The sequence below is a fragment of the Ovis aries genome, chromosome 15 (assembly GCF_016772045.2).
Source record: "Ovis aries strain OAR_USU_Benz2616 breed Rambouillet chromosome 15, ARS-UI_Ramb_v3.0, whole genome shotgun sequence".
Classification (NCBI taxonomy): domain Eukaryota; kingdom Metazoa; phylum Chordata; class Mammalia; order Artiodactyla; family Bovidae; genus Ovis; species Ovis aries.
This window is the reverse complement of record NC_056068.1, coordinates 47,182,857-47,197,140: the sequence shown is the minus strand read 5'-3', so window position 1 is coordinate 47,197,140 and position 14,284 is coordinate 47,182,857. Positions and strand designations below refer to the sequence as shown.

The window sequence follows — 14,284 nt, the reverse complement described above, 5'->3', positions numbered from 1 at the left end:
TCCTCCTGCCCCCAATCCCTCCCAGCATCAGAGTCTTTTCCAATGAGTCAACTCTTCTCATGAGGTGGTGAAAGTACTGGAGCTTCAGCTTTAGCATCATTCCTTCCAAAGAAATCCCAGGGTTGATCTCCTTCAGAATAGGAGGTTCTGAAGGTTTATAGGTTGGATAAATACCTATACTTTTCTTGATTTCTTTAACTGATTACATGAAGTTAAGAGTTGACTGTTCAAATGTATTAAGAATAAATGGGTAGTGATGCCATTTTTGCAACAATTAATAACAGTTTAGAATACACTATCCAAACATTTGACGTCACCAACGCAATGAACATGAACTTGGGCAGACCTCTGGAGGTGATGAGGGACAGGGAGGGCTGGTATGCTGCAGCCCATGTCGTGGCAAATGACAAGATTGGGCAACTGAATAACACAGCCACATTTATCAAAAATCAATTTCGGTGTCGATTTCAATGGTACTTTTATATTTATATATATACATATATACATATGTGCGATTTTTATAGTGTTCTTATTTCTTTCAGTACATCTGTGAAAGTAACTTGAAAAGTAGAATGTATTCAAACAATTGTACCTTTACTAGCCTGACAGAAAGAGTCTTAAGTGTTAGTTGCTCAGTTGTGCCCAACTGTTTGCAACTCCAGGGAATCATACCTACCCAAGGACTGAACTCAGTTCTTGAGCATTTGTGGCAGGTTCTTTACTATCTGAGCCACCAGGGAAGCCAGAAAGAAAGCTGTTGACAATTTTGGTATTCATGGAAAAACAACTGTAAAATTGTAAATCCAAAGTATTCTTTTTTTTCAAAATGCAAAATTTAAGGCTTTTGTTAACCTTTTGATTATTACTTTAAAGCAACACCAATGACATTAAAATATAATTGAGAATCAGCTAATAAGCTGCAATGTGATTTCAGGAATTGTACCATTTTAAAACTTCTACTGTGGACCAACAAAGTGAGTAAGAGAATTTATTTCTGTACTCTCTAATGTTCTGGTTGTGAAGAATCTTTGCCAAGCCTAGAAATGGAATTGTTTGGTACAGCAACTTATTTGCACTTCATCATACCTTCTTTTATTTTTCCCAAATGTGAACTTGATCCAAATTTTTCTTGCTTTTATTTCTGCATTGTCTGAAATTAATATTTGGTATCTTTCTGCTATTTTGGTGTTTTCTGTTTAGCATGAAAACATTTCTACCTGCTTTGAGCATGATTTTTCTTTCTGATACACTTCTTTATTTTAATGCACATTTTTAAAAAATGACTCTGAATTAAGATAAATTTATAGTATAATTGTGAGGGTCAAGGAGGCCTGGCATGCTACAGTCCATGGGGTTGTAAAGAATTGAACACAGCTTAGCAGCTGAACAACAATAACAACAAAATGGTATCATTGATCATATTTACCAAATAATTGATCCTATTTACCAAATCAATGTATTTTTCTTTTGCTTACTTTTTTTTTCTACTTTCTTGAGATTATTTTCTCTTCTTTATGATGGGTCTTCTTTGAAATTTAGAATATCTAGTAATTTGTGAGCTATAAATTATGGTTTCATTTCTTCTGGTGGTTCCTTTGTATTTTTCAAATAAAAATATTTATATCACAGTGTTTAATTTAATAATGCTTAAAGTATAAAAAGTATAATTCATTAACCTGTTCATTCTTTGAAAAATACTTACAGGCATGTCATATTTAGTAGGTGTCTTGCTATATACTTCAGGTTTAAAATAAAATCTGTTCTAAAATTAAGGGCTTTATTAAACTGGATGATTCAAGGATATAACAATATTTTCATAATACCCTATAGGTAAAATAGTGACAAAATTGATTTCATCAACAAATCTATTCCTTAACTACAAGTCTGGTACTTTGCTAATTATATGAAATTAGAAAATATATATGTATATAACAAATATATATTATATAAACTTTTAGAGGTTGGCACTCTAACCTGATCAAGAGACTGGAATTTTCCTGAAAAATGTTATTCTAGAGGCTATTTTGGCTGTGACAAGGAGAATGTCAACAAAGGAGAAAAGATTGCAAATTCACAAAGCGAAAAATGTTAGTATGATTTGAGTAGGAAATAGTGAACAGCAACAAGAAAGAACACTGCTCTCCTTATTTTGCTCTGGTAGAAATATAAGCATGCCTCAGATTTAAAAGAAATGGAATTTCTTTTAGGAAATTTTCCTAATATAACTCAATATTTACTTAGTTTTCATTCCTACAATGGCAACTCACTCCAGTACTCTTGCCTGGGAAATCCCATGGATGGAGGAGCCTGGTAGGCTGCAGTCCATGGGGTCGCTAGGAGTTGGACACGACTGAGCAACTTCACTTTCACTTTTCACTTTCATGCATTGGAGAAGGAAATGGCAACCCACTCCAGTGTTCTTGCCTGGAGAATCCCAGGGACGGGGGAGCCTGGTGGGCTGCCATATATGGGGTCGCACAAGGTCGGACACGACTGAAGCGACTTAGCAGCAGCAGCAGCTCCTATTTGACTCTAAGATATCTGTAATGGCATAAGAAGAGGTCTTTGAAGAACTCTATTATGAACATGTTTATTCCATGTTGCTTTACTGTTTCCAAAAATGTTTCCTTTTGCAATATTTAATCTGTCATCCTATGTGCAAACACATGAAAATAAAACCAAGACACAGGCAGAAAAACTGCCTAAGGAAATATTTGATACCTCTGATTAACACATTATTCTAAACATTACTTCTCCTCTTATACTGACTGGAAATTTACCCTGGGAAGAAATTTTAACATGTTCTATGAATACATATATACAGAGTGTGACAAAGATCAAAGATCAGCATCATTAAATATGTGAAGGCTGGATCCAGTATTCATATTCAAGTGTGAGATCTTCAGTAGCCTACAACTTATCTCTAAAAACACAGGCAACCGATTATATAATCCTTTAGGATACAGATTATTGCATTTTTCCTTCCCAGAGAAATTTAGTCATTAAATAAAAAGAAAAACAACACAAAAGTTTGAATCTGATACCTAAAATGCCTCAAAAGAGGCAGAGATCCCTACTTCAGCACTTAAAGTGAGTGAAACCAATTGATGAGGTTCACTCATCACCTGGAATTTTGAATCACTTTTCTGTAGTCTCTTGTGTTTGTGTGTATGTGCGTGTGCACACACGTGATAAGTCACTTCAGTTGTGTCCAGCTCTTTGCGACCCTATGGACTTTAGCTCACCAGACTCCTCTGTCCATGAGATTCTCCAGGCAAGAATACTGGAATAGGTTGCCGTGCCCTCTTCCAGGGTATCTTCCAGACCTAGGGCTTGAACCTGTGTCTCTTACATCTTCTGCATTGACAGGCTGGTTCTTTAGCTGTACCTGGAAAGCCCCTATAGTCTCTTGCTGTGCTGTACTTAGTCGTTCAGTCGTGTCCACCTCTTTGTGACCCCATGGAACTCATGGACTGTAGCCTGCCAGGCTTCCCTGTCTATGAGATTCTCCCAAGCAAGAATATTGGAGTGAGCTGTCATGCCTTCCTCCAGGGGATCTTCCCAACCCAGGGGTTGAACCCAGGTCTCCCTTGTTGCAGGTGGATTCTTTACCAGCTGAGCTACCAGGGAAGCCCCTGCAACCCACTCCAGGGTTCTTGCCTGGAGAATTCCATAGACAGAGGAGCCTGGTGGGCTACAGTCCACGGGGTCACAAAGAGTCAGACACAACTGAGTGACTAACACACATAAATGTAAAGTAATACTCTAGCCAAGGGTTACCATACATTTGAGAAATAACTCCAAAGTAAAAGATTTTAAAAAGATATAAAAATAAAACATTGAAACTCTACAATATAAAATAATATATATAAAGCACACATTTGTGTAATATATATGTATAATTATATGTTATTGTCAATTCACAAATTTCAAGGAAAATAAGATCAAATAGATTTAAGATCAGATTTTTAAAATGCTAATATATTTGGAAGATATGATTGATGAATTTTTAAGAAAAAGAATCCAAAAAATAGAGAGATGAGGTTCAAGGGGAAATTTTTTTAAAGAAACCAGTAGGAAAAAAAAAAACAAAACAAAAAAAAACAGAATAGACAGTATCTGGCTAAAAATAAATATAAGAAAATAATAAGGACTGCATTTGGGAAGAAATAATCCAAAGTTAACAGAAGAAAATTTCCAAAACCAAAGATCATAGATTTACAGATTCAAAATTCCCAGTAAGTACCTGTACAATAAAAGATGCCAATGCATATTTATATCTCTATCATCACCATCATCAGCATTAATCTTGAAAGCACAGACATTTTAAAATGATATTAGATATTTCCAGAGTCAAAAAGTAAATAGCATAAGGAGATTAAACTTAAAAGCCTTTACACAATGAAGGAAACTATGAGCAAGGTGAAAAGACAGCCTTCAGAATGGGAAAAAAATAATAGCAAATGAAGCAACTGGCAAAGAATTAATCTCAAAAATATATAAGCAGCTCATGCAGCTCAATACCAGAAAAATAAATGACCCAATCAAAAAATGGGCCAAAGAATTAAACAGACATTTCTCCAAAGAAGACATACAGATGGGTAACAAACACATGAATAGATGCTCAACAACAGTCATTATCAGAGAAATGCAAATCAAAACCACAATGAGGTACCACTTCACACCAGTCAGAATGGCTGCAATCCAAAAATCTGCAAGCAATAAATGCTGGAGAGGGTGTGGAGAAAAGGGAACCCTCCTACACTGTTGGTGGGAATGCAAACTAGTACAGCCACTATGGAGAACGGTGTGGAGATTCCTTAAAAAATTGCAAATAGAACTACCTTATGACCCAGCAATCCCACTTCTGGGCATACACACCGAGGAAACCAGAATTGAAAGAGACACATGTACCCCAATGTTCATCGCAGCACTGTTTATCATAGCCAGGACATGGAAACAACCTAGATGTCCATCAGCAGATGAATGGATAAGAAAGCTGTGGTACATATACACAATGGAGTATTACTCAGCCGTTAAAAAGAATTCATTTGAATCAGTTCTGATGAGATGGATGAAACTGGAGCCGATTATACAGAGTGAAGTCAGCCAGAAAGAAAAACACCAATACAGTATACTAACACATATATATGGAATTTAGGAAGATGGCAATGACGACCCTGTATGCAAGACAGGGAAAGAGACACAGATGTGTATAACGGACTTTTGGACTCAGAGGGAGAGGGAGAGGGTGGGATGGTTTGGGAGAATGACATTCTAACATGTATACTATCATGTGAATTGAATCGCCAGTCTATGTCTGACGCAGGATGCAGCATGCTTGGGGCTGGTGCATGGGGATGACCCAGAAAGTTGTTATGGGGAGGGAGGTGGGAGGGGGGTTCATGTTTGGGAATGCATGTAAGAATTAAAGATTTTAAAATTTAAAAAATAAAAAACTAAAATTAAAAAATAAATAAATAAATAAATAAATAAATAAATTAAAAAAAAAAAAAAAAGAAAAAGAATCCAAAAAATAGAGAGATGAGGTTCAAGGGGAAATTTTTTTAAAGAAACCAGTAGGAAAAAACAAAACAAAACAAAAAAAAACAGAATAGACAGTATCTGGCTAAAACTAAATATAAGAAAATAATAAGGACTGCATTTGGGAAGAAATAATCCAAAGTTAACAGAAGAAAATTTCCAAAACCAAAGATCATAGATTTACAGATTCAAAATTCCCAGTAAGTACCTGTACAATAAAAGATGCCAATGCATATTTATATCTCTATCATCACCATCATCAGCATTAATCTTGAAAGCACAGACATTTTAAAATGATATTAGATATTTCCAGAGTCAAAAAGTAAATAGCATAAGGAGATTAAACTTAAAAGCCTTTACACAATGAAGGAAACTATGAGCAAGGTGAAAAGACAGCCTTCAGAATGGGAAAAAAATAATAGCAAATGAAGCAACTGGCAAAGAATTAATCTCAAAAATATATAAGCAGCTCATGCAGCTCAATACCAGAAAAATAAATGACCCAATCAAAAAATGGGCCAAAGAATTAAACAGACATTTCTCCAAAGAAGACATACAGATGGGTAACAAACACATGAATAGATGCTCAACAACAGTCATTATCAGAGAAATGCAAATCAAAACCACAATGAGATACCATCTCACGCTGGTCAGAATGGCTGCTATACAAAAGTCTACAAGCAATAAATGCTGAAGAGGATGTGGAGAAAAGGGAATCCTCTTATACTGTTGGTGGAAATTCAAACTAGTACAGCCACTATGGAGAACAGTGTGGAGATTCCTTAAAAAAATTGAAAATAGAACTGTCGTATGACCAAGAAATCCCACTGTTGGGCATACACACCAAGGAAACCAGAATTGAAAGAGACACGTGTACCCCAATGTTCATCGCAGCAGGTTTACAATAGCTAGGATATGAAGCAACCTAGATGTCCATTGGCAGATGAATGGATAAGGAAGTTGTGGTACATATACACAATGGAATATTACTCAGCTATTAAAAAGGATGCATTTGAATCAGTTCTAATGAGGTGGATGAAACTGGAGCCTATTATACAGAGCAAAGTAAGTCAGAAAGAAAAACATCAATGCAGTATATTAATGTATATATATGGAATTTTAAAAGATGATAATGATGACCCTACATGTGAGACAGCAAAAGCAACACAGATATAAAGAACAGACTTATGGACTCTGTGGGAGATGGCGAGGGTGGAATGATATGAGATAATAGCATTGAAACATGTATTTACCATATGTGAAATAGATTGCCAGTCCAGGTTCAATGCATGAGAGAAGGTGCTCAGGGCCGGTGCACTGGGAAAACCCTGAGGGATGGGATGCAGAGGGAGGTGGGAGGGGATTTCAGGATGGAAGACACATGTACACCCATGGCTGATTCATGTCAATGTATCGCAAAAACCATTGCAATATTGTAAAGTAATTAGCCCGCATTAAAAAAAAAAAAGAACAGTTTAAAAAGGATCAAAATTGGAATGGTCCTCTTAATAGCTATAACTGAGGTCAAGCGATTGAGAAAGGCTTTGAAAGTTGTACATGAAGAAACCTCATATACATACGATCTCCATTTACTCAATTACAGAGTGCAGATTAATCGAAAAAAGACTTCATGATCTTGTAGTGAGGATTAAATGAGTTAATATTTATGAAGTTCTAAGGCTGTGCTTGGTGTATATTAAGCATGAGTATGAACCAAGAATGTATTTAAACTATGTTTCTATTGTAAATTCCTGACATTCAAATTTTTGGGTTCTGTGATTTAAAGTGCAATACTGAACAGAGACAAAAGACACAGAGAGAGAAGATCCACAACTGAGACTTTTTCTCTGTTTTTCCAAATCTAGGAGGGTTAAAAACAAAGCAATACAGACATAAAACTAAAATCATACACTTTTCTTAATGACTACACCAGCCTGATCATGATAATGCTGAACCAAACAGACGTGACACCAGCCTCCTTCATTCTTAATGGGATCCCAGGACTGGAGGACATGCACGTGTGGATTTCTCTCCCATTCTGCTCCATGTATGCTGTGGCTGTGGTAGGGAACTGTGGACTCCTCTACCTCATCCACTATGAGGATGCCCTGCACAGACCCATGTACTACTTTTTGGCCATGCTTTTCCTAACTGGCTTTTTCATTAGCTCTAGTACAATTCCCAAAGCCCTCAGCATCTTCTGGTTCCATTTCAAGGAAATCAGCTTTGATGGATGCCTGATCCAGATGTTCTTCGTCCACACCTTCACAGGGATGGAGTCTGGGGTGCTCATGCTCATGGCCCTGGACCGCTACGTAGCCATCTGCTATCCTCTGCGCTACTCAACTATCCTCACAAATCCTGTCATTGCAAAGGCAGGTCTGTCCACCTTTCTCAGAGGGGTGTTGCTCATCATTCCCTTCCCTTTCCTCATCAAGCACCTGCCCTACTGCAGAGGCAATGTAATCCCCCACACTTACTGTGACCACATGTCTGTGGCCAAGTTGTCTTGTGGCAACATCAAGGTCAATGTTATCTATGGTCTGATGGTAGCCCTCCTGATTGGAGGCTTTGACATCCTGTGCATCACAGTCTCCTACACCATGATCGAGGGCAGTGGTCAGCCTCTCCTCAGCAGATGCTCGGCAGAAGGCCTTCAGCACCTGCACTGCCCACATCTGTTCCATTGTTTCTCCTATAGTCCAGCTTTCTTTTCATTCTTTTCCCACCGCTTTGGGGATCACAGGATACCTCCTTCATGCCACATCATTGTGGCCAATATTTATCTGCTCCTACCTCCCACTATGAATCCTGTTGTCTATGAGGTGAAAACTAAGCAGATACGAGATTGTGTCATAAGGATTCTTTCAGGTTCCAAGTATATCAAATCCCATAGTATATGAAAGAGCTGTTTGCCTATGATGAGATGTGAAAGGAAAGAATGCTCCTGTCTGTTTGTCTAAGGAGAAAGCTTTCCAAGAATAGGTATCTGAATTTACCAAGTGAGTGGATAATAATCCATCTCCTTATTTTTTGTTTTTGCAGAATTCCAAAATTTTTCATGTCAAATCACCATCCACATGAGTTTTCAAAGTCTAGGTTCTCTGTATAACTCAGATCTCAATAATGTCAAGTTCCAAGAATGAAAAAATACTAACGGAAACTGGTGCAATTATCCAGAAAACTGAATTAGGCAAAAGCAATGATCTGGAACCAGATGGCTGAAACTGCCGTTTTTAATTGTGATTGAAATTTCAATATAATAACTGATTTAACTGTGGAAAAATCACAGTATATTTACTTTATTCCATAAAACCTTCTGTTTTCTCAACAACTTCTTAAAGGCAAGACTGTAAAGTATACCACAGGGTCAATAATATTATGAGTTGTAAATCTTTGTGTGTCTTATGAGAAACACAATGACCTGGAATCTGACCAGGTATCTTCTTGTATGAGTGTTTCTCATAATTGCTCGCTCCTCAATGAATGATTTGTCTCTTTTTTCAAAAAAATTTTAAAAGTTTGCACACGTTGGAGGGAGAAGTAGAGTAATGAGATTTTTAATATAATAAATGTGTTTCTATGAGTACAGGGTTATACATAGCAATGTGTACCTTTTTGCTTTTGAGCTGAAATAAAATGAGATTGAACAATAAAATTAATTGAACATTTTCTGGAAAATATTCAACATCTTCCGAAATTAAAATTAAGGTGAGAGATTATGAATATAATTTTAATGGCATTGTCACAGATATCATAAAAAGAATTTCAAAGTTGATTCTCCTTAACCAACTTCCTAAATTCTACATTACTTTCCCCTGATGCTATGACTTACACTAATTTATTTCCATTCTCTAATTGATCTTTTAATATTTTTTATTTTATAAATGCATTAAAAAAGTCACAAAATCATCCTATTTGCATATTTAATTTCTGTGCTCATCTGAATAGTAAAATGTATTAAAGATTGCCAGTATTCATTCTCTCCAGTTGCTTATCCCAAAATATTCTTCCCGACCTCTGGCTTTCTCCAGAATTCCTTCCCCCTCAGCATTTCACTGAAATTGTTTTTATCAGTTTCACCAATGAGTTTATGTTAAACCTAGTAGGTCTATCTCTGTGTCAACCTTGTCATAGTTTTCATCTCTACTGAATATAATTGACTCATCTCTTTGTCTAGAACACTTTCTTTGCTTGATTTCTCAAGTGCCACACATCCCAAGTTGTTCTTCATTATCACTTTTCTTTTCAGCAGTGTCATTTGCCTGTTCTTTTCTTCTGGACTTCCCATGGTTTCAGGTCTCTCCATTTTGCACTCTTTCCCTAGGCCTTTCAGTATAATTGACTGTAAATATCATTGCATGCTGATGACTCCCAAGTTGATAGACTCATTAATAAATTTATTAAAGCTCAGGTGTGTGTTCAAGGTGCAGTAAGCTTCATGATACTTTTTATTAGTGGCACATTAACTGTGTCATTTCTGGGACCATTTCCTGTTTTGTTTTTACTTTAATGTGCTTATTTCAGTCCTAATCCTCAGCCCTGTCAATCATAGAAACCACTGTGGTGTGTTTGACATGTTCTTTGATTTGTAAATGACTTACAAATAAGCCATTTACTGAATGTTTATTTTAGAAACATATCCATTTTTACTGTATTAGATGTCACTTACTTTTAACTGAATTTTTTGAAATGTACTTTTTCTATTATCTGTATATTTCTTGCTTCTAATTATTTTTTAGACTTTCATAACATGCAACCAACAGTATTTTCTTAATCATTTCCTGACTATGGATATCTAAGCTTTTTTCTTCTGTCACCAGAAATAATGCTATGATGAACATTTTTCTTACATGCACACATATATCACACATATATACACATGTGTATATATTCATGAAACATGGAATGTGATATTTTATTTCAAATATATGCAGAGAAGTGGGTTTTTCTACTCATAATCTCTGCACATTGCCTTTAATGAAGCAGTCTTTAGATTGGTGGCCATCTTTTCAATAAAAATTATGGAAGCCAGAAGACAATGAAATTATATTTCTGGAGTACTGAAAAATTATTTTCAATTTAAAATTATAATCTGATTAAAATATCCTTCAAAAAGAAGATAAATGTTTATTAATATAGACAAATGTATGTTATTCAGAACATAGAATAGCGATTACTCATGGAAGACAGAATGACAGAATTTAATAAAACCACCAGAAAAAGTGAGAGTAATTTGAAGAACATTTACTTTTTAAAATGGGAAAAATAACACATAAAGTCTAAACAAATGTAGAGATAAAATATATATAGTAATAATTACACAAATAGCATAAAAGAAGTTAATGGAATTAAAATCTTGTAATATGCTACTGCTGCTGCTGCTAAGTCACTTCAGTCGTGTCCGACTCTGTGTGACCCCATAGACGGCAGCCTACCAGGCTTCCTGTCCCTGGGATTCTCCCGGCAAGAACGCTGGAGTGGGTTGTCATTTCCTTCTCCAGTGCATGAAAGTGAAAAGTGAAAGTGAAGACGCTCAGTCGTGTCTGGCTCTTAGCGACCCCATGGACTGCACACAGCCTACCAGGCTTCTCCGTCCATGGGATTTTCAGTTAAAGTGATAAGTATACTGTTTTAACATGCATTGATAATTAAAAGATGTGTATGACAAAATCTAAGTTTATCTTTGCACCAACATAAAGGAATACATAACAAAAACCAAAGTTGGGGAAAACTGCAACAATAAAAATAATAACACCTATATAATTGGTCCAAAAGTGGCAAGAAGAACAAAGGAAAAAGAACACAGGCGAGACTAAATTAAACCAGTAGGAGCATGGTACACCACTAAATCTGAAAACAAAAGGCAACAATTACAATAATGTAATTTGACTAAATAATTGAAAGAAAATGAAATGAAAGATAAAAAACTATCCTCAATATCAATATATATTACTTAAAAACATGTGTGTATAAATACAGGAAAAGTTCGTGTGGCTATAGCGAAGTAGATTTTAACACAATAAATATTAGGTGTGATAAAGTACAGCGTTCTGTAATATTTATAGTAACAATTCAACAGGAAAACATAAAATAACTAAATTCACACGTACTTAATATAATTATAGACATCTATGCTAATATACGGAGAAGGCAATGTCATCCAACTCCAGTACTCTTGCCTGGAAAATCCCATGGACGAGGAGCCTGGTAGGCTTGCAGTCCATGGGGTGGCGAAGAGTCGGACACGACTGAGCGACTTCACTTTCACTTTTCACTTTCATGCATTGGAGAAGGAAATGGCAACCCATTCCAGCGTTCTTGCCTGGAGAATCCCAAGGATGGTGGAGCCCAATGGGCTGTCATCTGTGGGGTCTCACAGAGTCGGGCACGACTGAGGCGACTTAGCAGCAGCAGCCGCAGCATGCCAATATACCAGAGAAGGCAATGGCACCCCACTCCAGTACTCTTGCCTGGAAAATCCCATAGACGGAGGAGCCTGGTGCACTGCAGTCCACGAGGTCGGGAAGAGTCGGACACGACTGAGCGACTTCACTTTCACTTTTCACTTTCATGCATTGGAGAAGGAAATGGCAACCTACTCCAGTGTTCTTGCCGGGAGAATCCCAGGGATGGACAGGGGAGCCTAGTGGGCTGCCGTCTATGGGGTCGCACAGAGTCGGACACTACTGAAGCGACTTAGCAGCATGCTAATATACACACACATAGAAGAAACTGTTAGAACTAGAAGGGGAAATCACTAATCCACAGTGAAATTATAGATCTTTCAACATGTGCTCTCAGTACATGAAGAACAAAGAGCTAGAAACCTCTAAATGGCTTCAGAAGTTCTGAAGAAGATAAGCATCTTAAACCAATTGGTCAATACAGAAAATAATATCCAATAGATCTAAAGTAGTTTTTATTTCTCAAATGCAAATACATTTACCAAAATAAACAGTAATAGAATATTAGAAATGAATTTATGCCAATGCTCTTTAAAATGTAGATGAAATAGATATATATTTAAAACAATACAATTGATCTAAGAAGAAGGGTAAAGTCATAGTAGTTATAGACCTACCAAGAAATTTAATCAGTTACATAAAAATCCCCATAAGCATTTGTGTTTGTGTGTACATGTATGTGCTAAGGGTTTTATGATAATAAATTAAAACCAAGTGGGATTTATTCTAGGAATTCAAAGTTAATGAGAACACAATATGTTTTCAATTCAGAATTAAAAGAGAAACAAAATCATAAGATTATTTCAATAGACAAAGGAAAAAAATGTTCAATTAAACATTCATTCTTGATAAAAACAAAGTAAGTTAAATTTGGAAGAGAATTTCCTTAACTTGATACTAAAAAATCCCTGTAGCTAACATCCTATTTATTGATGAAATATTAAAATCATTCTCCACAAGGATGATAAGGCAAAAACAATAATTGTTCACTCTTCTATCCAACATTGTACTAGAGTTCATGCAATAGAATAAAATAAAGAAAGGAAATAAAATACATTTGATATTCAAAGATATGAAACAAATGAAAATGGAAACACAGCACACAGGAACCTAGGGGATGCCGCAAAATCAGTTCTAAGAGGAAAGATTATAGCAATAAATTCAGGGATTAAAAAAAGATCTCAAATAAACAACTTAACTGTATTCTTCCAGGAACCAGCAGAAGAAAAAAATTAAGTGCAAAGTTAGTAGAAGGGATAAAATAACAAAAATCAGAGTGAAATAAATAAAATGGAAACCAGAAAAAAAAATGAGAAACTAAAAACTAAGTTTTTGAACAGGTATACAAAATTAATAAATCTTTAGCTAGAGTAAGAAAAGAGAGGACTCAAAAAAGTAAAATTCTAAAAGAAAGAGATATCACAATTGATATCACCAAAATATGCAGAATCATAAGAAATAACTATGAACAATTATATGCCAACAAATTGTATAAGCTAGATGATCAAATAATATACAGACCATTTATTGTTTTATATTCAAATTGCTTCTTTGTTCTCTGGGACCACTTTTTTTGAAAAAATTTTAATTGAAGCATAATTACAATATTGTGTTGGTTTTTGCCATACATCAACATGGATCAGCCATAGGTATACATATGTTCTCTCCCTCTTGAACCTCCCTTCCACCCCATCCCACCCTTCTAGATTGTCACAGAGCCCCAGTTTTCGTTCCTTGAGTCATACAGCAAATTCGCACTGGCTATCTATTTAACATATGTTAGTGTGTGCATTTCTATGCTACTTTCTCCATTTGTGGGACCACTTTTCCATGTGGCTAAACAGTTTTCACGTGGATGTTTCAGCGGCACCTCTGCTTGAATAACCTAATTTGAACTCTCTCTTGCCCTGTAACTTGCTCTTTTTCCAGTCTTCTTTAAGAATGTGAATAGCATCACCTGTCAGCCCACTGCATATACCAAGAAATTAGACTTGTTCCCCAAGTCTCCTGCATATCTTGCGTTGCAAGCAAATTATTTACCACTAGTACCACCTGGGAAGTGCAATTCATGTATAAAAATGATCAGTTTTATCTCTAACATATCTTCCAAATCTATCTGCTTTTATTCATTTTCACTTCCCCTATCCCAGTTCAAGACACAGTCATCTCTTCCTTGGATTACTGTTGCCTATCTGATCTGTATCCCTGTTACATTTAATCTCATCTTCACTTTGCTGCTATTGTGAAACCTCCACTTTCAGTGATCCCTTGCT

General features: G+C 36.0%; 1 pseudogene; it reads left to right on the top strand.

The window, feature by feature from the left end:
• Window positions 1–7,484: 7,484 nt before the first annotated feature.
• On the top strand, window positions 7,485–8,447 carry LOC101122976 (olfactory receptor 52N4-like; annotated as a pseudogene).
• Window positions 8,448–14,284: the final 5,837 nt, after the last annotated feature.